The 19,234-nt window shown below is 47.3% G+C and overlaps 1 protein-coding gene across 6 annotated transcripts in view; it reads left to right on the top strand.

The window, feature by feature from the left end:
* Positions 1 to 19,234, top strand: part of RPH3A (rabphilin 3A) — a 272,724-nt gene that overhangs the window by 162,692 nt on the left and 90,798 nt on the right. For 3 of the 6 annotated variants that reach the window (XM_060401250.1, XM_027956597.3, XM_042234678.2), the window contains exons 1-2: positions 11,808 to 12,234; positions 12,383 to 12,503. The gene's annotated coding sequence lies outside the window, so the exon portion shown is untranslated. Of the gene's footprint in view, positions 1 to 11,775; positions 12,235 to 12,382; positions 12,504 to 19,234 lie in introns of those variants that run through there. The other 3 variants (XM_042234677.2, XM_060401249.1, XM_060401248.1) reach the window with 2 other exon arrangements.

Below are 19,234 nucleotides of genomic sequence, written 5' to 3'. Positions count from 1 at the left end.
CTGCAGTCCACAGGGCCACGGCGCCACGACTGAGTGGCTGAGCACGCAGCACACGATGCAGCCGTTTAGGGGTGATTTTTACCGCCTTCAGGCTGAACAGGCATTCTTTGAACACTTGCTGTTTGCTGAGCTTTTTAATGGGTTCTTTCACATGTTTTAATCCCCCTGTGGTCCTTATAAACATCTAGGAAGGTAGATAAGCTTGCCCCCATTTTACAGGTGAGGATGGAGGGGCTCAGAATCATCTCTCCCTTTCCCTGCAATGAAGTGCAGCAGTATCAGGATGGGCTGATGAGGAGAAATGATTTTGTGCTTTGATGCCCCTCAAGGTTGACTTGAGAATGACACATAAATTCTTATGAAAACTACCCTCTGGAAATTATATGATTCCCCCTAAAAACCAGTAAGCATTTTCAAAATGCAGCCAGATTCATGTTCCCTGTGGCTCCCTCTCTCTCTCTCTCTCTCTCTCTCTCTCTCTCTCTCTCTCTCTCGGTTTCCTGTGCTAGAAAGGGCTGGCGTGAGGTTCCTGGGTTTGCTGCCTGAGTGAGCAGGAATGTCCCACGTGACTGCAGCTTTAGAAGCATCAGCTCTGGGGCAGGAGACTTGCAGCTGGCCTCCCCCACAACCATCACTCCCTTCCTTTCCTCCAAGCCTCCTCCTGCATGTGGGACCCTGGGTGGATGGGTGGCCTGTATTTCTTTCTGCTCAGTGTCTTTGCAGTTTCCTGAGCGTGTTGATGATGGTGGGTGCATCTAGCCCAGAGGAAGAAGCAACTTTTATCTAGGAAATAAATGGTTGGCAAAAATGATGCCCCCAGTCATTCTTTCATTCAGCTATTTATTTAGTATTTATCCTGTTAGGTACATAAGACGGATGTAGTCCCCTGTCCTCAAGGAACAGATATCCGGATGCAGCCAGCATCTCTGGCCGTGGTCTTGCCAGGTGATGATGATCTAGCCTAGGTCCTTCTAAACTTGTCCACAGAGAACAGCATCTGGAAGACATGGGGCTTCTTGCAGAATCCCTTTCACCACTGACAAATTCTAGTTATGATAACTAAGCCTGAAATTTAGGCTGGTCAGATGTCTGTCTCCCCCATGTTTTGGATCACAATGGAAAGAGACAAGCTGTTATAGTGGCCAGATATGTGCAATGGGCACAGAGAAAAGGAGAGTCCAATCTGTTGGGAGGAGTTGGGGAAGGCTCTTGGAGAGGGCAGTTTCAGGGTCTTCCGTGTTTGCCCAACACAAATAAGGTACTTAAGAGCATGGGCTCTGATGTCAGACAGAAGTGAGCTGACTCCCTGCTTGATTGCTTGCTAATGTGTGAATTTGAACAAATATATTAGCTTCTCTGAGCCTCAGTCTTCTCATCCAAAAAAGGGAGATCAATCCTAGGACTTATTTTCCAGGGTTGCTATAATCATTAAACAATATCCTGCAAGTAAAGAACTTAGCTAAAATCTTAGGAAATTGCTATTATCCTCCTTCATAAATTCTGGGTGAGGGGACTACCAGGGATCAGAAAAGAGGAACTGTCAGAGAGGTCTCCCTGGAGGAAGTGACTTTTGAGTCTGTAAGCTTGGCAAGAGCAAGGATGGTAACACTTTTGCATCCTTCTGTATCCCTAGCATCTGGCAATCAAGTTGGCTCTCAGCATGTTTGTTGAGTGAGTAAATGAATGACTGGCCAGAACTTTGAAGGAGGGATATAAGGTACACATAGAAGGATCTTTCCAGCATTTCTGTCTTCCCAGGGACCGTAATTATTAATGGGGTAGCTCAGTTGGTAAAGAATCTGTCTGTAATGCAGGAGACCCCGGTTTGATTCCTGTCAGGAAGATCCACTGGAGAAGGGATAGGCTACCCACTCTAGTATTCTTCGGTTTCCCTGGTGGCTCAGCTGGTAAAGAATCTGCCTGCAATGTGGGAGACCTGGGTTTGATCCCTGGGTTGGGAAGATCCCCTAGAGAAGAGAACAGCTACCCACTCTAGTAGTCTGGCCTGAAGAAGTCCATGGACTGTATAGTCCATGGGGTTGCAAAGAGTTGGACATGACTGAGTGACTTTCACTTTCAAGCCATATATACCATTTTGTACATTTTAAAAATTAAAAAAAAATTTTTTGGTCGTGCTATGTGGCATGTGGGATCTAATTCCCTGACCAGGGGTTGAACCTGTGCCCCTTGCATTGGGAGCATGGAAGTCTTAACCACTGTACTGCCAGAGAAGTGCCTTTATGTTTTTTTTTTAAAATATAAAGATTATGTCTGTTGGGGGTTATACCAAGACTATCAGTGTGGGGCTGCTTCACCTTCCCGGGTATGAAATATTTTTGTTGCTGTTGTTCAGTTGCTAAGTTGTGTCCAACTCTTTGTGACCCTATGGACTGCAAGCACTCCAGGCTCTTCTGTCCTCCACTGCTTCCCAGAGTTTGCTCAGATTCATGTCCACTGTGTCAGGGATGCTGTCTAACCATCTCCTCTTCTGCCACCCCCTTCTCCTTTTGCCTTCACTCTTTCCCAGCAGCAGGGTCTTTCCCAATGAGTCAGCCCTTCTCAGGTATGCCACAGTTTACTTAAACGCCCCCCTGCTGTTGGGTATGTAGGTTGTTTCCAGTTTGTCATCATGAAAAGCATCGTCATGACGATAGTCTCTATCATTGTTCAGTCACTAAGTTGTGTCAAACTCTTTGCGACCCCGTGGACTGCAGCACACCAGGTTTCTCTGCCCTTCATGTCCCAGAGTTCACTCAAACTCATGTCCGTTGAGTCGATGACGCCATCCAACCATCTCATCCTCTCTCATCCCCTTCTCCTCCTGCCCTCAATCTTGCCCAGCATCAGGGTCTTTTCCAGTGAGTCAGCTCTTCGCATCAGGTGGCCAAAGTATCAGGGCTTCAGCATCTCTGTAATCTCTGTACATTCATCTATTTGTTTCTTTAGGTTAAATTCCTTAAGAGACTCTCGGGGGTCAGAATTGTAGGTGCATATAGTTTTTAAGGTTTTGGACACTTTAGTGCTAGATCACCCTCCAGGAAGGCTGTGTCATGTACATTGCTGGGTACCAGTCGGCTAATCTGATCGCCAGCCTGCTTTCTGAAAAACGGCCCCTCACCATTTCCACAGCACTTTTCACTGCCTTGCCTGCTTGGCCAAATGGGATTGCTGGAGAGAACCAGCCTCTTCCTTTTTTCAAGCCTTCCGGATATCTGTCGTGTCATGTTAGTATTACGTAAGTGTGATCTTGAGAAATTTCCTTGGAGGAGAGATGCTCCCAGATGTTGGAGCAAGTACTGGGGAGGGGAGGGAGAGACACTTGGGGGCACTGGGAGGTTAGTCATGTGGCATGTCCCCCTTCCCACCCGTTCGCTTCCCTTGACTCCCATGGAGGTAACCTTGTTCAACCTCTTTCCACCGCACACGCAGAACAGAAACAAGCGTCCTCTCTGTAGTATGCATCTCGCAGCTCTTTTATAGGCTTGTCGTATACTGTTTTGTAATTTGGGGGACATTTTTCTATCTCTCCAGTTGGCCTGTAGCATGGAAGGGTAGAATCTTACTCCTTTCAGTATCCACAGTATCTGGCAGAAGGTAATGATAGAACAAAAAATAAGATGAGGATAATAATAACAATAGCAACAACTAATGTGCTGAGCATTTGCTATGTGCCAGGGGCTTCCCTGGTGGCTCAGTGGTAAAGAATCTGTCTGCAACGCAGGAGACACAGGAGACCTGGGTTCGATCCCTAGGTCGGGAAGATCCGCTGGAGAAGGAAATGGCAACCCACTCCAGTATTCTTGCCTGGGAGAATTCCCTTGGACAGAAGAGCCTGACAGGCTACAATCGATGGGGTCACAAAGAGTTGGACAAGACTGAATGACTATCGTATCATATCAGGAGCTTCCCAGGTGGTTCAGCTGGTAAAGAATCTACCTGCAATACAGGAGAGCCGGGTTCGATCCCTGGGTCAGGAAGATCCCCTGGAGAAGGGCATGGCAACCCCCTCCAGTATTCTTGCCTGGAGAATTCCATGGACAGAGGGGCCTGATGGGCTACAGTCCATGGGGTCGCAGAGTTGGATACAACTGAGCAACTAACACTTTCACTTTCAGGTACTTCATAGACTGTATCGAGCCACATATTTTATCTCATTGAGTTATTCCCTTAAACATATGTCGTAGGTATTAGTATTGTCCCATTTTACAGATGAGGATGGTAAGGCTCAGAGAGATGAAGTGACTTGCTCAGGGTCACACAGCCACTGAGTGGAAGAGGTGGGACCCAAGACCAATTCCCTTTCAGTCATTCTTCCAGGTACTTGGTGAGTATCTAAGTCACTTCATGAGGAGCCAACTTTCCTTTTGCGTATGTGTGTGCTCAGTTGTGTCTGACTCTTTGCAACCCCATGGACTGTAGCCTGCCAGGCTCCTCTGTCCATGGGATTTTCCAGGCAAGAATATTGGAGTGGGTTGCCATTTCCTACTCCAAACTTTCCCTTTGCTCCCTCCCTAATACTGGCTGATGAATGGAAGATACCGACAGATATCTGTTCTCAGCAGAAGTGAGGAATCTGGTTTATTTATTTTAAGAGGAAAGCCAGACCAGGGTTTGAGAGGGTCTTCTTGGAGGTGTGCTTTGAAAGACCTAACGGGATACAGTTCTGCCTCTCCTGACCTCCCCACTTTCAGTCAGACTGCCTGGGATCCCTCCATTATGGATTCACTCTTAAAGAAACAAAAAACAAAAAAACTCGGAGCTTAAAGCGTCTTGTGAAAATGTGGATTCTCCCAGCAAATGTCAGTCCCCTCCATCCTTCTTGCCTTAGTGGGCGTCAGGACAGCTGAACTTCTTTCTCAAGCTGCTCTTCCTCACTCAACTCTTCTTTCCACTTGTCCAAATTTAACCAGCTTAAAATCTCACTCCTCAGGCGAGTTTCCTGGCCTCTCCTAGCTTGTTCTGCTCTCTCCCTGTAGCCAGCAACTCTGGTATTGATCATCCTGGGTGATGATCTAGCCCCAGTTCTTCTAAAATTGTTCAAAGCTAGCTGTATCTTGAAGACATGGGGCCCCTTGCAGAATCCCATGAACTACTGTCATATCCCATTTACAACTATACGTGCAATTTCAGGTGGTCAGACACCCTCTTTCTGAGATTTTAGTAAAATAAAAGATACAAATATTAAACATTCTAAGAATAACTCACTGCATGTGCCTGAGCCAGGCTCCTCTGTCCATGAGGATTCTCCAGGCAAGACTACTGTAATGGGTTGCCGTTCCTTTCTCCAGGGGATCTTCCCAACCCAGGGATCACACCTGCATCTCTCATGTCTTCTGCACTGGCAGGTGGGTTCTTACCACTAGTGTCACCTGGGAAGTCCACATGCAGAACCGACAAAATATCAAAGTGGTCTGGGCCCTGAGAACTCAGAGACACTCAAGACTGAACTGTGTTCTTGAACCATCCAGTCTGCTGGGAGAATTGCTTATAATGTATGCTGGACCCAGGGAGTAGGCTGTATTTCATGAGCTCATATGACGGACTAACATATGGTTAGTCTTCAATAAGTGTTATTTATCTGTTATAGGCAGGAGGAGAAGGGAACGACAGAAGATGAGATGGTTGGATGGCTTCACCAACTCGATGGACATGAGTTTGAGCAGGCTCCGGGAGTTGGTGATGGACAGTGAAGCCTGGAGTGCTGGGGTCCATGGGGTCACAAACAGTCGGACACAATTGAGCAACTAAACTGATTTGTTATAGACCATAAGCATATTCTGGAGGGGGCCTGGGAGTGCAAAGATTCTGCCTTCTTTCTTTATTTTCTTGTCATTAGACCATGCTTCTGAATTTCCTGGAGTGACTGGGGCTCCCAACCCCCACCTACAAGAGATGCAGTTGCTAAAGGTATTGGGGCAGGGCAGTTAGGTAAATCTAGCATACCTGGAGGATGGATTCAGGGCAGGTAATGCTATTGAAGTGCTGGAAACAAAAGAGAAAATCAAACCTATTTTTGCCTTACATTGCATCAACTTAAGGATACTTGCATAGAAGGAAACATTATGTCACTACTGGAAATGAAAATACAATATTTTTTTCTGATGCACTTTAAAATAAATATATAACATTTAAACCTTAAAAAAAAAAATGTGTCTATAGGCCACCTAACATGACCCTCTTCACCTCAGCACAGCATGTATCGCCTTTTGGAAAATGCCTCTCTTCAACAATAATCATCATCACTATAGTAACAATAATAAGCAAAAATGATACACATGGGGTTTTCTATATGCCAGGCATGCTAAGGGATTTACATACATTAGTTAATGACAGCTATATGAAGAGATACTGTTACAATCTCCACCTTACTCATGGGAACACTGAGACACAGAGAGGTTGAGTAACTTCCTCCAGGCCACACAATTTGTGGTAAAGCCAGATTGGAGCCGAGCTAACTTTACCCTAAAACCTGGCCTTTTAACCATTTCATTATACTGTCTCTGCTGATGTTCTTTCTTCCAGCACCAGTAGTAGTTTGAGGTTGGATGTTTAACTGCAGTCCTTGAGGAAAAAATGAGCCTAGTTAAGCACCCAGCACACAGTAGGTGCTTAATAAATGGTAACTGCTATTTTTTTTTAGCGTATATAACATTCATCCACATTCATTAGCTCAGTGAAATGTCCTAGCCACATTTCAGGTAGGTGGGAAGTGTCTTGCAGTCCCATCTTACAGTTGGTGAAACTGAGGTTCAGAACATTCAAGTGACCTACCCAGGGTCACACAGCTGGTGAGTGGGGGGAGCCCAGGATCAAGCTCATAGCACCAGAAGGCAAGTCCAAGTTTCTTTCCCCTAGAAGTGCTTTGCCTGATAACACCGAATCGACTGGTTAATAAGTAATACTTGTTGATTTGTTTTAAAAGTTTATCTTGTCAAGTCCTGCAGCATCTCTCCTGTACTTAGCCATATTTTCTCCAAAGGGCTAACGGGCTTTCCTAAGATTTGTCTCTTTTGTGGGGGACAGGATCTCCCAGGGCACAAAGCAACTGTGAGAGGAACCCAGCAATTCTCTCTCCCTCGTGAGCCCTTTCTCTTTTCCTTGCTCGCTAGTCTCTCTGCTCCATCTGCTTGTTTTGTCTTTGACTTATCATCCCCTGTGGTGAGTTGTGCTCCTGGAAAGCTGCCCTGTGACATTTCCTCTCTTTTGTGGTCCCGATGATAGCATTTCCCTGGAGGCTCGTAGAAAAAAGAGGAGGGAGTGAATAAAGCATGTCGTGCCCTGCCAGTGCCATCCAGCGACAGAGCTTGATGGATGGGCTGAGGCTTTGAGCATGAGTCTTCTCTCTTGTAGGACCTCCTTCTGTGTGCACTCATGTACAGTCGTGTGTGCACATGCACACCTGCACACACTTGTATACTGTATTGTTTAGAACAGGCAGTGATATGACTGAAGTCCTGGGTCCTCTGGCCAAGAAGGAGCTCAGATGTGATTCCTAAGGCTGATTTGCCATGGGTTTCTTATTGTAGGGTCCTCCAGCAAACTTGCTGTATGGGTTTCCTATAGCTGCTGTAACAAATATCAACAAACTTGGTGGCTCAAAACAACACGGATTTATTGTCTTACAGTTTTGGAGGTCAGAGTGCTAAAATCAAGGTGTTGTCAGGGCTGTGCTCCATCTGGAAGCTCTCAAGGAGAATCTGTTTCCTTGCCTTTTCTAGCTTCTAGAGGCTTCCCTCATTCCTTGCTTTGTGGCCCCTTCCTCTATCTTCTGGAGAAGGAAATGGCAACCCCCTCCAGTATTCTTAGGAGCCTGGCAGGCTGCCATCCGTGGGGTCATACAGAATCAGACATGACTGAAGCAACTTAGCAGCAGCAGCAGCCTCCATCTTCAAGACCAATAACACAGCTCTCTCTCTCTCTCTCTTCCTCCCTCCCTCTATTTCTCTTTATTTCTGTCTCCCTCTCCTCCTTCCCTCTGCCTCCATCTCCCTCTCTTTCCCCACCTCTCTCAACCGTCTACTCCATTATCACCTCTCCTCTCTATTCCTCCTGCCTCCCTTTCCCCTTATAACACCGTAGTGATTACACCGGGTCCACCAGATAACTCAGGGTAATCTCTTTATCTCAAGATTCTTAATCACACCTGCTAAGTGCCGTTTGCCACATATGGTAACATGTTCACCACTTCTGAGGATTAGCACGTGGACATTTTTGAGGGCTGTTATTCTGCCCCACTCGCCAAATGAAATGGGAACATTTGCTCTTTCTGGACAAACTCAGCACCATTTCTCCGGGAGACAGAAGAGCACATGGCCCCGAGACTGACTGTTCAGATTCACATCCTGCCCTCCCCATCTCTTTCTAGCTGTCTTACCTTAGGCACAGCACCTGGGCTCTCTGTGTCCAGTTTCTTCATCTCTAAGATGGGCAACCTCATTTTGCTGTTACAAGTCATGAATATTGCTGGGGTGATAAAACATGATAGCTGGTGAATCATACGCACATAAAAAAATGGAAGCAGCAATTTTAACTAGGATGTCATATAGCATAATAGTTATAAACCCCAGTCCAAATCCCAGTGGTACCATTTATGAACTAAAGGGCTAGTTGTTTTAGGCCACCGAATCTCAGTTTTCTCATTTTTTAAAATGGAAATAAAACAATTGCCATCTTAACACACAGGATTGTTGTGAGGATGACATACAGCATGGTCATACGAGTCACCCAGTACATGGTGGGTAACTCTTGTGACAGTCGCCACCACCTTCCCCACTGTTTGTCTATTCTGGAGGTGATGGAGAGTCTCAGTGGACTGCCTCTGGCCTCAGCAGCACAAGGACAGGCCAGGACAGCTTGCTGAATCCAGGGCCCTGAGAAATCCCTTTGCAGTGCTCCATCCTCAAGAGGATCAGAGCCTGGCTGGGCTTAGTTAGCCTTGGGGTGTCTGGTGTCCAGGCATCTCCCTGCTGCAGAGCTGCCAGAGCTTACAGCTGCAGCTGGTTCTCTGAATGAAGAGTTCTCTCCAGAAGCTGTCAGAACAGAAGAGGGGTTTGAAGATGGTGACCAAGGAGGTAGGGAGGGTGGAGGCAAAATCTGAGAAGGCAGAGCTGGTTCCTAGATGGCATGGTCACGGGGAAAGGTGCAGAGCTCTGGTTTCAACCATATTATTATTTTTTAATTTTGCTGCAAAGCTCTGTTCCAATGAAGGCTTGGGCAGATGCCCAGTATGCAAAACACTTAAAAGTGCAACTGCTCAGGTTGAAAGCAGGGGTAGAGGGGGGTGGTGGAACTCAGGCCTCACTTACACTCTAATAGGGGCCTCTTGAGAGGGGGCCAGTTTGAGAAAAAACTAGCAGGGTAGCAAAAACAGAGGCCCTAGAATCAGACAGACCCAGGATTTGCATTTCTGCTTGTGCCACTTCTTGGCTGTGTGAGCTTTGGGGCTTTACTTCACCTGAGTCTCAGTTTTATCAGCTGAAAATGGGACAATAATAGCACCCACCTCGTAGTTATAAAGATTGGAGTTAGCACCCGTAAAGTGCTTAATACAGGTGGCAGATGTCTAGACATGTAGCAGGTGGTAGCTATTTTCGTTCCCTAAGGGTGATCTGAATTCATGACAGACCTTCCCAGAACATGTGCCTAATGCCAGGGAAGCTGCAAGGTGGGGGGAGATGGGTAGACATTCCTTGGAACTGGGAGCCAAAAGACCTGGAAATTATTTGGATTCTGATTCCACCACCAGCATCCTATGTGGGTTTCTTGAATCAGTCTTCAGATGTCTACTGAGACATGTACCTGATGCTCTAGACCCTGGAACACACGCCTTGGCATCTGAAAGGCCGGAGGTCCAGACTCAACTCTGCTACTTTCTATCTTTTTGGCTGTGGGTAAGCCACTGTCTCCCTCTGTTCCTCAGTCTCTCCATGTGCAAAATGAGGGCATTGAACCTGTGTCATAGGGTCTTTCTAGAAAAGATTCAATGAAGTTCTGCCAAAGAATTGTAGAATGCATTTGAACTTGACTCTGAGAGAGGCATCCTGAAGCATGGGCTTTGGAATTATACAACCCTGGATTTCAATCCTATGTCTGACATTTCCGGTGTAACATTATGCAAGAGACTTAACTTCTTGAGTCTCAGTTTCCTCAACTATAAAATGGGAGTAGTAATAGTTCCCTCGAAAGGTCACGGTAAGGATTCAAGGAAATGACACATGTAAAGTCCTTAGCCGAAGGGCTTGTATTTGGTTCTCAATAAAATGACAGCTGCCATCATCCTCGCCACCACCATCATCACCGCCATCATGATCATCGATAAAGTGAAGCTCTAAATGGTCTCTAAGATTCTGACATTTTAAGCCCTACTTTCCAAGGAGGGGATTAAGTGACAAATGTGGTAGCTCACTCTGGGCCCTCTCAGTGGGACTGTCTAGAGGAAGCTCCCCAGTAAAGAGTGTTCTAATTCACTTTGCTGAGAAGTTCTAAACAGATCCTGGTCTATTTGAGATTTCCTGTCCTTTCCTCCCAATAAGCAGGAATAAGACCCATTGAGATCTGGAATGTTTGAAGCCATGGGAATCAACTTCTCTCTTTTTAAAAGAATTATATATTTTAATTTTTTTTTTTTTTTTTTGCTGTGCTGGGTCTTCTGTGCTCCACATGGGCTTTCTCTAGTTTTAGAGAGTGGGGGCTGCTCTTTAGTTGTGGTATGTGGGCTTCTCATTGCAGTAGCTTCTCTTGTTGCATCACACAGGCTCTGCACATGGGCTTCAGTAATTGTGATGCATGGGCTTAGTTGCCCCACGGCATGTGGAATCTTCCTGGACCAGGGATTGAATCCGTGCCCCCTACATTGACAGGCAGATTCTTATCCACTGTACTACCAGGAAAGTTCAGTCAATTTCTCTTTCTGTATTTCTCCTTTTAATGATTTTGTTTTCTTGTCTGTATAGTGATTTCACTTCAGAATATGAACCTGGATCTTTGGCGTTTAGGTCTTTGGCCATGGCTCAATTGTCTGATTTAGACCTTTCATAGTCTCCCAACTTCATCCCACTCAAACCATGAACTGAAAGGTGAGGCTGGCATATACCATTCTGGACTGGCTGTCAGTTCCTTTCTCCTTCTGTCAAGACATTTAAATCACAGGACAGCTTATGGATCATGGGGTTATAGCAGCCCACAACTTGGATGTTCTTATTGTTGCTTTTTAACTTCTTGCATAGTCATATGCTCATTTTGTGCAGATAAGACTTGGAGATGTTAAGTGACTTTTCCAAGGTTGTATGGGGGCTCGACTTGGTTCCAGAAACCTGTCAAGTGCTTATTCAACTAAACCATCCTGCCCCACAGAAATTTCCATTTCCTAAGCCTCATCTTCCTGCCCTGATTTTCAAGGCACCTAAGGTATAGGTCAGAAATCTGCAGTAGTGTGGGTGAGGACAGGTCAGCTAGGCTGATTTGGTGGGGAGGAGCCACTTGGAGACTCCCACACTGGGGTCAAACTCTTTTCTGAGCGAGCAGTGAAAGTCTGGGGGCGTATGTGGAAAAGGGGCTGTAAAGTTACAGCTTGTTTGCTTCGAGAGTGAACGACAAGATTAGAACAAGTGTGTGGTAGGTAGGCTGTCACTGACTTCACTGTGTGATGTCGAGAAGTCCCGTTCCCCGCCCTCCCCCCTCCACCTCCCCTGGACTCTCCCCCTTTTCTGCTCTAACCATCCAATTACTTAACTTCGCAGCCTGAGGGTTCACTTCCCGCCCATCCCCTCCGCCGCCGCATTTTAGCGCTGTCCGCGGTGCTGATCGCCAATCTCCCGATTGCCATTTCCACCAGCTAGGATCTCTGGTGCGCCCAATCTCATCTCCCGGGCTCCCACCCCTCTTTCTCCAGGTACCTCACACATAAATCACGGCGTGGGGGAGGCAGGCTTGACTCCTCCTGCTCCGGGAAGCTGCTGCCCCCTCCCTTGCTCACACCGGGTTTTGCAGCAGTGGTGGCAGCCGCCACTGATTCCCGCACCAGGGAAGCAATTGATTCGTCTACTGCCAGCAGCCCCGGAGTTGCCTACGCGGACGACAGAAAGAGAAAGAGACAGAAAGGGAGAGAGGACAGAGAGAGAAAGAGAGAGAGATTCACAGAGTGAAAACCTTCATCCATGTGGAGGGCAGGCTGAGGGAGCCACTGTCTTTACCTTGCCGACTGACTGGTCTGAGTTTTCTCCTCTTCCGGCAGTGGTATTTCTTTTCATCTTGGATCTGTGTGATTTAGGGATAGTTGCTCTGTGTGTGTGTGTGTGTGCATGTGCATGTGTGTGTGTGTGTGCAGTTGCTTTGATTTTATTTTGGGAAGAGTAGGAAAGTCAAATGAACAATTTTCTTTCAGGCACCTCCGCTGAGCTTTCAAACCAAGTCATCCAGAGTTAGCATCTTCCCACCCGTCAGGGAAGAGAGGAGTTGGCAAGAATTTGGCTCGCCCATTCCCCCTGCAATCCTCTGGTGTCTTGGTAAGTGATATTCTTCTCAATTGTGTAAATGGGCTAGGGGTATTGGAGTCCCAGTTGCAACGAGGTGTGTACATGCCCTGGTGGGATAGAGGTTAGGTGGGAGGGAAAGGGTGCTGAGGAATGACCACATTTATTTGCCCACATTCTGCAGTGTTTGATTGCCTAAGCAGCACCCCAAAGCCAAATGAGATTTCGGCTCACTGCCCAGGGTGGGGGTAAAATATGCTCATGTTTTAGGCAATGCAATCAAAATTGTGGCTTCTGCCCAATTTGTCCTCTCCCTTGCAACAGAAGCTTCTGAAAGTAGCCAGCAGTTCTCTGAGTGAATTAACCCTTGGTGGTACTGGCCAGCCTGTCATGGACAGTCTCTGGGTATTCTGATCTACTGGGTGGGCACCTTGACTCTGGATGAGAGAGGATCACTTATAGCTGGATGGTTAACCCTTGCCTAGGGTAACGTAGGCATGCCAAGTGAAGCTTGCATAGGAGCGGGTGCAGATTGTACCATCTTCCAGGGACAGCTGAGTAATTAATTGTGGTAATTTTGTGCAAGCTTGCCTGTTCACAGTTTCCTGAGATGAGAGATCTAGGAGACATGAAAGGATCACATTTTTCTTGGAATGAATGGTCAGGCAGGTCAGAGGGGAGCAGCCAGCTGTCTGCTGAGCAGACAAGCTTTTATTTTCACAGGTGGCATAACCTGTAAGTGATTACACAGAGGGTGCACCAAGCCCAGGGGATTTCATCCTTGAGCCTGTCTCGGAGTAGGGAAAGGGGTGAATAAGGTTTGTTCAGCTTCTGGGGAAGGGTTCCAGGCTCCAGCTTCAGATCTGTTCCAGGACAGACCATACCCTGCTCTAGTTTCTTTATTCTGATGGGATCAGCCTCACCAACCTGTTAGTGAGTGGGAGGGGGAGGTCCCTTTTAACTGAATCCAGAACTCACATTTAATTTTAAATGCCTTTGCGGCTAATCTGTGACCCATCAAAAGGGGATTTGCTTTGCTTCCTGGTTTGATTATATCTACCTTTCTGGAAATGAATGTCCTTATTTTTAGCATCTTCACTATTATCTCAGGGGCCACCCCCTCCCCGAGGATTTCCTCTTCCAGTTCTTATTCTTGGAGGTGGGAGGAATAAAACATCAGCCCCCAAGACTGGCAAGCGTGAGCACGGCCCACTCAATCACTTTCCCCAGCCCCAGAGCCAAGTGGGGACACCAAAATCCCAAGGCACTGCTCAGGCAGGACATGACATGCGAGGCAGTGGGAAGGGATGCTTGGTGGTTAGTCCCAAAGAGCTGGTCCTCAAAAATCCCAGATTTTCCTTGCTGGGTGACCTTGGGGAGGAAGTTGCCTTTGTCTCCTCCTTGGGAAGCCTAAGTGTGAATGATGAATGTGGGGAAATTTGGAGCCACAGTCAAATAAGGAGCCACAGATTGGCCCATGGGTGATATTTAAAATTTTGAACTTTGGCACTAACTGGTCAGGTTGGACCACGGCTGGGGCCCTGGAGTGGGGGATCTCAGGGGTCTCCTGCTGTGCTGAGTGTGAACTCTTTAATTGCTGGATTACAGGGAGGTTTAGGGGGCTGGGGCAATATAACCAGCCAATGCAATATGACCATCCAGGGTAGGAGTGTGTGTATATATATATATATATATATCCAGAGTTGATTTGCAATGTTATATTAGTTTCAAGGGTACAGCAAAGTGATTCAGTTACACATACATATGATAACCACTGGTTCAGCCACTCAGGGCAGGCCAGCCCACCTGAGGTAGCTGGAACTCAGCCATCCACCCATGGGTGCTTTTTGAACATCTACTCGCCGCCTCCCATCCTTATTTCCTTGGGGGTGGTTAAGATCCGAGAGGCTGCCCTCCCTACCCCCTCATCACACTTGAATTGGTGCATTGTGGTGCACCAGTGTAAGGGAAACAGAAGCTTCTGGAAAGAGCTTTGGAGTTGGATCAGGAGACCTGGGTCCCAGCTCCAGCTCTGCTTCCCCTTTCTGGGCCTCAGTTTCCCCATCTGTGCTATGAAGTAGCTGGTCTAGGTGACCCCAAGGCCGCTTCCATCTCTGAGACCCTATAACCGTGTGATGAGTACTGAGTATGTATATTTGTGCTTGTGCGCATCCATGCTCCTAGGAAGGGTTAGCCCTGTGTTTGGGAATTTATCAGATGTGTTGAGCAGGTTTTGTTTGGGTGAATCAGGATGGAGACTGGCTCTTGTAAGAACTTTCCTAGGTTCCTAGAATCCTGTGCTCAGCTGGAGAGGGGTCTTATTGGTTTGTGGCTTCAGTTGCATAGACATCCAGATCTGGCAGCGCTTGAAAGCCCTCTAGAGACTTATCCCAGAAAGACACCAAGGATCCCTTTGAGAACCTCCACTCTGGAAAGATGCCTATGCCCTGTAGCCCCCCTGAGCACCTCGAGTTCAGAACCTCTGATCTAGTCATCAGGGGGGCCAGGAAGGGCAAACAGCTTGCCCAAGACCACGCAGTGAGTCATGCATGGCAATACACAAAGACAAGGCACCTGCCTTCCTTCCTGGAGCCAGCAGCTGCCGCTGCCCTGACCCAGCCGGGGCGCGGGGGGAGGACCTTCAGCAGCTCCTTTCCCATTTTCTGTCCTGTGAAGTGATCAGGAAGCATAGCTGTGGGGACAAATGCGGACGTTTCCTTTCTCAGTGGTGGGAGGGAGGCGGTGGCCAGAGATCCTGCAGTCCGAAACGGTGGCCTGGGAGGTCAGTCTCCCCGGCTTGCTGTGCCTTTTGTTTTCTTGCTGCCTGTACACATCCTGGCTGCCTATCTAAGGCTGTGGGTCTGGGCACAGTGGCTGCTCTGGGGGTCTATTTGTAAGCTGAGATGTTTACTCTGTATTTAACCCTCTCTGTCCGTCTCTCTGTGGGTCATAGAGAATCTGACACTTTCTAATAAAAACCATCATGACATATGGGCTTATCTTCTGCTCTTTATCCCCTTCAAGTTGGGAGCTGGTCATGAATGCAGACAGATCAGGAGTTGATGTAAAGGCGATGAGAAGCAAACAGCATGGTTTATTTCTGTTAAGCACTGTGGCTGTAACCTGGGATAAAAATAAATCCGGGACCCAGTAGTAGTGGGCTGGAGTGATGAGCTTAAATTATTCAGCTGCCACCCAGGATGGAGATCCTTGATGTGCTAGGAGAGTGAAGGAGGTACCACAAAAATAGCCACCTCTCCTTCCTGTTCCCCATCCCTGTCTGTTTCTTTAACCAGCCTTTTTAGCCTCTAGGGGCTGCAGTGTGAGATGCTGGGAGCAACCAGACCTGAGTTTGAATCCTGGCTCCAGTGCTTGGTTGCTGTGTGACTTCAGGAGAGACCCTAAACCTCTCTGAGCCTCATTTTCCTCAGGTGCACTAAGGGAGCACAGTGTGGTGGTAAAGAGCATAGGCTCTGGAAATAGAACTCCTGAGCTTAAATCCTGGTTCTAGCACTTTCTAGTTATATCATATCACCTCTCTGGGCTTCAGTTTCTCCATCTTTAAAGTGAGGATAATAAAGGAAATGTGAGCATTTTGAGTTAATGTTTGCAAACTGCTTCTCACTGAGCCTGGCAAGGAGTAAGTGTCCAATAAATGTGAGTGATGGGGATGCTGTTGGTGATGGTAGCAGTGAAGTCACCCCTGACCTAAATAAGACTGAGTTAGGATAGAGAAAGGTGACTCCTCTGTGTCAGGCATACAGCTCTGGGACCCAGGAGAGAGAAGACATGGTGTGGAGACAGGGGACTTCCAGTTCCACTTACTTAGTATGCGGTCTTTGTGCAGTTGCCGGTGGGTGGGGGTGGCAGACCTCAGTTTATTCACCCATGAAATGGGCATAATTACCACCTTTCTTTAAGTCTTTGTGGCCCCAAGGAAACAGGGCAGTCATGAGTGTGGTGGGCAGGCCCTGGAGGAAGGCATTCAGGAGGAGAAGCCCTCCTGACTACTCTGTGTCTTTTGTTCCTCCAAATCCTTAGGAGGCTTTTGCTGAATCATCTCTACTCACCAACTTGGAGCCCAAGGATTTTTCCTAGGAGACTTGAGCTTTCCCTCTCTTCCCTGCCTTGGTGCTTTCCCTGCCACGGTGGGTGTCCCTACACACAGCTCCCAAGATGCTACAAGGCAAGATCCTTAGGGCCAAGGCTGCACCCCCTTCCTTTTTAGAGTCACAGTTAGCACGGCAGGTGCTCAGCAGTGGCTTGCATGAGTGAATGAATGAATGAAACCTTGATTGACTAGTGAACTGGTCAGTTTGGAGAGATGCCTGTGGTTCAGCCAGTGACCTGCATGCAGTAGGTCCAAGTTAGCATTGGTTCATTATGATGAGTCATTGGTGAAGAGTAAAAAGGTTGGCTTTCATCTCAGATCTGCTACAGGCAAAGAACTGCCCTTTCTCTCCTGTCAAAGAGTTAGCTGATAAATGACGTTTATCCATATGTCATACATTTATTGAGTACTTACAGTATGCCTGGCACTATGGTGGGCATTGGCAAAAAATAATAGTAATAATAGGGACAAGGACACAGTCCCTTTGGGACTTAGATAAAGTAAGTGACTGCCTACAATATATGATCTTTTCAGGGAGAGGGCAGGTTTTAGTACAAAGAGGTCTTCCTTCATCACCCTAAAACACTCAGCTCACTGATACATGAAAATCCATCATTAAAGTTTCATTCTTTGTCTTTAGGCTTTGCTCTTGGATGAAGAGCAGATGCTTTTGGGGTGGAATAATGCATCCTGCCTTATTAGTCACTTAAACTTTAGCGAGGCGGAGTTGTAAAATCCTTTCTGAAAAGTGAGGGGAGCTTTTTGAAAAGCTTTTTGCCAGTGAGAAGCGGCATTTGCACAAAGTAAGCTTGCGGCTTTACCTGGGAGGGCAAAAGGCAGAAAAAGACAAACGTTGCTGGGTTCACATTCTGCTGTAAAAAGCTCTCAGTGCTCAAGAGACTGATTCACCTGAACTGGGTGGTTCATCTGACTCAGTGATTCTCAGAGTATGGTCCTCACCACCTCCCATCCCCACCCCCAGCGGTATCAGTATCATCTGAGAACTTGTTAGAAAAGGCAAATTCTTGGGTTAGATTCTGGACCCGTCCCATTAGAAACCCTGAGCGCAGGGCCCTGGGCTCTGTGTTTTCCTAAACCACCAATGCTATAGATTAAAGAGTTATTTGAAATGCAAAACACTTTTACAGATGTTAATTACAACAGTTCTAGGTGTGTTGTGAGCGTCAGACTTTTTGCCATGGTCCCCCACCCTCCGCATCCCCCGAGGGGCTGGGAACTGGGTCTGTTGCCTCCCCAGGACACATCATTAACTTTCTGCTACTGGCTCCCTCTGTTTCTCATGGGAGCACGAGCTGGACCTAGCATTCCCTGCTAACCTAAGTGCTCTAGGAGGCTGCTGCTTTCTCAGGCAGGATGCAAGGACTCAGGTTATAGGATGGTTCATTGCCAAGGTGGTAAGGATCAGCCCTCCAGCCTGGCCAGGGAACAGACTTGGTTCCTTTAAGTCCAGCACAGCTTCCCGTTTGGGCCAGGGAGAAGTGGGAGACCAGGGTGCAGTGCTGAGGCACCAGACTGCATATGCAATGTCACTGTGGTTTCTTCGAAGTAATTGTCTTGCTGTCATTACTTTTAAAGACATAATGCACACTTAAATCTCATTGTAATGGAGCTGTGTCAGACTCTGGCTTAGGAATGCAGCTAGTGAGCAAGATGACTGCCCTCAGGAAGCTGGGGGCTTTGCCCACCCCTCTGCCATCAGTCAACAAGAGGAAATTCATCTGACAGTGTCATAATGATGTTTGGTTTGTGAAAGATTTATTTAGAGAGCGGGAGAAAAAAGAATCTCTCCGCATCTCTTAATATAATCTTCTAAGTTTATTCAGCTGCCTTTTTCGTCTTTTTTCCTCTCTCTCTCTCTTTCTTTCTCTCCTTCCTTTCCTCTTGAATGAATCTACACCATGATAAGCAGCAGCTTGTGAATGGAAGCAGCTTTCAGTAGAGAACAGAACTTGCACCAAGCAAGTTTGGTGCCAGCCATTGATGGCGAGGTAGTGTCTGGGGCTCCTGAGAAGAGAGATGATTTCTCAAAGTTTGTTAGGAGGCCCTCTATGTGAGATGCTGCCAGAAGGCATCTGTGTGGTGCACTCTTCCCCCAGCCTAGCCTGCCCCTGTCCCATCCCCTCTGTCTGTCCATTTCTTCTATCACTGTAGCACTGTGTCTCTAAGCCTCTGCCTCTTCTCTCTCCCCTTCTCACACCCCCGCCATATCCCCTTCTCCATCTTTCTCATCCTTTAAAAATTCCCTTTCTTTCTTCTCATAGTTCTTTCCTCCCCTTCTTTCTTCCTCATCTGATCTCAGCTCTCTCCCTCTGGCTGGCATTTTCTCCCAATCTCTTTCCATCTTCCTCTCCTAAATTCTGCCCTTCCCCATCCCATCTTTAGTCTCACCCAGGTAGATACACCAAAGTGACTTGGGAAGGGAATGCATTTACAAGTCCCGAGACCTCAAGTCGAGTCTCTGAGTAGGATGAACCCGCTCTCCCAGTTAGCCTGGGACTGAGGGGATTCTTGGCAGGCTGGACTTACTGTGTTAAAACTGAGAGAAGCTCAAGCAAATCAGGACCAGTTGGTCATCTTACTGCTAAGGTCAAGTGCTTGGGTCTTTGTGGAGCTTTCAAAAGGCCAGAGATGT

The sequence above is a fragment of the Ovis aries genome, chromosome 17, assembly GCF_016772045.2.
Source record: "Ovis aries strain OAR_USU_Benz2616 breed Rambouillet chromosome 17, ARS-UI_Ramb_v3.0, whole genome shotgun sequence".
NCBI lineage: Eukaryota > Metazoa > Chordata > Mammalia > Artiodactyla > Bovidae > Ovis > Ovis aries.
The sequence above is the reverse complement of the archived record's forward strand: the minus strand, read 5'-3'. Positions and strand labels throughout refer to the sequence as shown.